We start from the raw sequence: 5,859 nt of genomic DNA on the forward strand, positions 1-5,859 counted from the left end.
AAATCATAGCATCATTCATGTTTTGCATTCATTCATATTCTTGTTGTATCATGGCATTTTTGGATGATGGATGAGATATATGATTGTTTCTTCTTGAGTTCTTTAGAACTCATTCCTTTATTCTTTGTATGTTTTTAGCCTATACGGAAGAAGGATTTGTATCCGAAGATGGGCTGGTTCCCTATGAAGGAACCATCCCGTTTGAAGAAGATGTGGCCGCCGCCCGATGGGAGATGGAAATAGCATGTGCGGGAGTTCCTGCCGGGTGCATGGAGTGCGCTTATCGCACCGGTTGATGGTCGAGGCGAAAGGTGGTCGGGAGTACTCAGAGATTGGAGAAGAATTGGAGAACCCCTCACCTCATTAAACTGGAATCTAAGTTCATTAACTTAGAGAAACAAACTGGAAAGAAACTGATTTAAACACTTTTATTCCGCTGCTCTCATTTTTGACTTATTCATTATTCTTTATTTTCTTTCCTTTGTTATTGGAGCATTTTGGGCTTCTGTAATTCATTTAATTTAGTTATTGGATATTCTTGCTATGATTATCCGTTTTTGTCTTAAAAATTGTTGGTAGACAAAAACCCCGGGCTGGGGGGGGGGGGCCCCCCCGGGGGGGGGGGGGGGGGGGGGGACCGGGGGGGGGGGGGGGGGGGGGGGGGAAACACGAGGTGTGAGAAAAACCCCCCTTTTTTTTTTTTTTGGTATGCCCCCCCCCCCCCCATGTTTTGGACTTGCGGTTCTGATTGGTCGACTCATTGGTCGACTGGACCAGTCAACCAATCCAATCGACCAATGGGATCTTATTTTGATAATTAGGTCTTTGGTTGCTCTATTTAAGTCCAATCTCGAGTCTACTTCGTATTTTCTGCCTCCAAACTCTTTGGAACGTACCAGAGCCCTCTGCAAGTCATCTCCCTTGCATCCTTGGTGATCATTTTGACGGATCTTCGTCAAAACTCGTGCTTTTACACAAAAATGTATGTGATCATCCTCTTCTATGTTTTGATTCTTCATTATTTTTATTTCCTTTTCTGATTGAGGACAATAGAGATGATGTTGTATCCCTGTTGCAACTATCACTTTACTCATTCACTCTCTTTTCCTAAGGATCTAAAGCTTGGTGGATGATCTTCATCAAGATCATCACTCGCTTTTGAAGGAAAGCTTGTATTCATTCTCTTTCCTTATTTAGATTGATGTTCTTCAGTCTTAGATCTAATTTTCTTGAAATCTATGCATGTTTCTCATGATTCCTTTATCACAAACAGTGATCCATCATCTTATTGTTCTTGTCCATGATTTTTTACTATGAATTCTTCAAGAACCATGATTGATCTAACTATGGTAACTTTTGTTTCCTAATTTGTAACTTGATTTGATTAGTGTTTTGAAGTCCTCTATATACTAGTATACTGCTATTGTAGTTTCCCCCTTGTTTAATACCCTTTTGAACCACCAAATTCGGTTTTATATTCTAAAAACTCTGATTTTTTAAGGCCACTGTTTCTGTTGGTCGACTCATTGGTCGACTGAGGCAGTAGACCAATCAATCGACCAATGAGTATAGCAACCTCATATTTAGTCTGTTTTGGATGCTTTGATATCTTTCTTTCTAGGTATATTTCCTAATATGTTATATATACTTGTTTAGGACTTTCTTCCCAAGTTTAGTCAAGGTCTTACTTGATTTCCCAAGATCCTTTGCGAGTTATATAAGGTAAGGATGGTTATTTCCTTAATTACATAGATGGCATGAATCTAGTTTCTATATCTAAATCTTTGGTTTATTTCCTTAATTAGATTCTTACAATGATATACTACTGATGCAATTACTTTGATTACAGTAGCATTACTTGTTTATACTAAATTGATTCATGTATGATTTACTTACCAAATATATGCAAATTGGATGTTATTATTGATTTCTTTCTATATAAGAAGTTGTCATATATGTGATGTTATGGAATTATGTTTGTGAATGATTAAGTATGGTTTGGAAAGGAGAGGTGTCCTTTTGACACTTCTGTCCTTCGACAACTACGGGAATATTATGGGATGTTTCCGGAGATGCCCTCTAGACACCTTCCTAAACTGTTGAATGACATATTTAGGGTTGTCTAGTAGTGTTTGGCTAGGATATCCTGTTATATCAGACCCTAATCAGAGAGGTATTGAGACCGAACGACCCGTGGTAGCAATGGGGATTCGTGGGCGCTCAAGACCGGTAACCAACCCGTGAGAGGACAGAAATCACATTGTGGGGACCATTTATCGGTAGGGTTGCATATGGATGGACTTGGGCTCACGGGCGCTCAAGACCGGTAATCAACCCGTGAGGGGACGTGAGAGCTTCCTATTTACCATATGTGGATGACCTATAGGGTTGATAAGTCCGTAGTCAGGGACTATGAGGACTCTAGTGTGAAGGATACCGGAAAGGATCGCCAGGGGCGAGGAATGGACGTATCTGGATCTGACTTGATGTAACTGAGTAGGAGACTTGCATTTGGCTAGGCTTTGACCCTAACATGCACCAGTACTTAGACCAATGGTGATGTGAGAGAGTGGTAACTTAACCCCCAGCCATGGAATGTCTCGAGGGATGCCGGACCCACTACCAAAAGGCGTTGTGTGATTAGACCTTCCTAAAGAAGTACGGTGCTATGACTTAAAGCATGTCTGCCAATAGAGACCAGCATACATAGAGTTAGAATCATATTGCATCATGTGTTTCATATCATATATCATTTTACTCTGCTTTGAAATCCTAACATTTGTGTTGTTATGGATTAACTGCCTTACTGGGTTTCTTTGAAACTCATTCCTTTTGTACAATGTATTGTTAGATTTCTCTACAGGTTTTGAGTATCATGACTGCTCGTATGAAGAAGCGCAAGGAGAAGAGGCATATCTCCAGGAAGGTGATTGTGGTTACGACAATTACACTGAAGATTTCGCAGGTGGTTATGTTGCGTACGATGCTTAGTCCGACCATAGTGTGGAAGCGCCCTTGCGCTATTTTTGAGATTTATACTTATAGAGATGTTGTCTATAAGATTGAGAACAATTTAGTTACTTATTGTACCTGTTATTGGGATTAGTTTTCATTCATTTTCCTTTTCTTTTAGAACTACTTTTTTGCTGGTTGTAGAGTGGGATTCCGCCTCACTTTACTTTATTGATTTGACATTCTGATTGTCTTTCGTATTTCATATAATTTATTCTTTCTTTATTTGGATCTTCTGTTTATCTTTTGCACATTGATTATTTATATTCATGATTATGTTATTGTCTATGTGGGAGGTTGATTACTTCAATACTTGGTCTTCGGAGCTGTGGATCACACACTCGAGTATGCCAGGTAGGGTACCGGCTGGGTGGATGTGACACCCATAGTAGATTGGACTCGTACCTGAGTCCCGGAGACGTAGGTCCTCGGACTGAACTCCGTTATCAAATCTTGTTGCCTTCTTGGTTCACTTTGGTAAATTCTCAATCGATCAATCACCCCTGTGACAACAATTCAACGTGTTTTTTGGTCATAGGATCATACATCTCTGTTGAGATTTTGATTTTGATCCAATATGTGTCACTGAATGAAAACGCTGAATCTAAGAAAAAGTAAACCCATCAAGTTAATCGAAGGGTTGCTCAGTTTTTATTTTTGGAAGAAGAAAATATATTTAGAGTTAATATTATACGAGATAGTACAAGTTATATCTATTAGCAAAGGCCGACAAATCTAAAAGAAAAAAGAAGGCGGGACGGGGGAAAATGAGAATACAAACAAGAATTGGACTAAAAAGCAAAATCTGCGAGTGCATTGGCCGCATCATGAATAATATGAGCAATCCTTCATAAAGGTTTAAGGTTGAAATTCCACGAAAGTTGAATAATGTATAGATTACCTCCTTCTAGTATAACTCTGCTATAACCATTTTCCTTCGCTTGAAGAAGAGCCTTGCGAAATGCCATTGCCTCCACTACCAAATCAATATGATCCCTGCAAGGATCAACAAAATGGAAGATAAGCTTCCCCTAATGATTTCTTGATACCCTTTCAAAACCAACACATGCATACTCAAAATTTTGAGCTCCACCATCTACATTAATCTTTAATCAATTCAAAAGGCTTAGTTTGCAATAATCAATGTCTCTTAACAAAGAGATCATGGACTCGACTTCCCTTAGTGGTATGTGTAAATTATATATAAAAAAATACCGTAATCAAGGTGTGCATAAGTTGGCTTAAACCCACCCTTGGTCCATCTTGAGTCCGAACAAGATTTTTGGATGGGTCTTTTTCAACCCTGAGGGTGAATTAAGGTTGATCAAATTGAATACTAGACTTGTAAATAGGTCGGATTCGGTATGGATATACTACTATCCGAATCCAAATTAGACAAGCCAAACGCTATTTGAATTCAATTTGAAATCCAGCAGAGATTTACAAAATGTAGCCAAATCGAGTCCAAGAGTTGATCAGATATCCGATGATAATTCGATCCGAAAGAAGATTTTCGTAGAATAAGAAAGAAGGCTCTCATGAAAATTCAATAGAATAGAAAGAAAAGTGAATATCTGATGATAATACAATCCGAAAGAAGATTTTAGTAGAATAAGAAAGAAAGCTCTCATGAAAATTCAATAGAATAGAAAGAAAAGCGGAGTGAGAGCTCTCACCCAAAAAACAAGTATCAATTTGAGGAGCCAGTTATGTGTAATGTAGTAATAGTGTGTTGGCTACATTGAATTAGCGTTTCGTTTTCTCGTTGCTCTACCACCTAAGAAGTCATGATTAGCAGTTGACAGAATTTTGAAAAACCTTGCTGGGGAAATAAAGTATCTGATTATTGATTATTGATTATCCTTTTTTTTTTTTTTTCTTATCTAATTTTTAATTTTTGATTTTTCATATATCCTATTATCAACCATTTTTACCGAGAAAAATATTTAATACTTTACTCTAACCGGATAAATTTATATCCATGTATTATCCAATTTGATTAACAATTATCCAAATCTGAATTCAATTGCTTATTAGTCTATTAGATAGATATGAAAATTTTTTGGTAAGGAAAACCTTAAATGTGTTATAAAATAAAGAGAATATATCAGAGACAAAGAAGAAAACTAGAACAATATCAATCAGAAGTGATTCATTCAGTTGAGTGCATTACATATTTATAGTAGAAAGAGCATCTACTCTAATATGGAAATACAATTATGATTTTTGCACACAATAAGATATTCTTGATATGGAAAGATAGATTGCTACCCAAGATAGAAAGTGCATGGAATGCAAATATTGACTGCCAACATTGTATGTTGAGACCACTGTAATCTTCAATTAAGATGGGAATGTGAATCACCAAGATTGTATGCTGGGGTGGTTGAGATCTTCAATTGGAAGTATTGTCTATTGGGGGGTGATGGATATCCATAATCAATATTATTTATAACACTCCCCCTTGGATGTCCATCAATAGATAATGTACCTCGTTATAACCTTACTAAGAAAAAACCCTGTGGGAAAAAATCTTAGTGAAAGAAAAAGAGTATACATATCTAAATAATACGTATTGGTAGTTGCCTCATTAAAAACCTTACCAGGAAAACCCAGTGGGACAAAACCTTTGTTAAGGGAAAAAGAGTGCAGCACGTATTTTACTCCCCCTGATGATAACATCATTGAGTATCTTTAAGTACATATATATATTCCAATATCATATACCAGCTTCTCAAGATTTGAAGTATGCAACTTCTCAGTAGATAAATCTGTCAAATTATCACTTGAACGAGTTTGTTGAACATCGATTTCACCATTTCATTGAAGACCATGAATGAAGAAGAA

This window comes from Hakea prostrata, chromosome 5 (genome assembly GCF_041222555.1).
Source record: "Hakea prostrata isolate BN-2017 chromosome 5, UWA_Hpros_2, whole genome shotgun sequence".
Classification (NCBI taxonomy): domain Eukaryota; kingdom Viridiplantae; phylum Streptophyta; class Magnoliopsida; order Proteales; family Proteaceae; genus Hakea; species Hakea prostrata.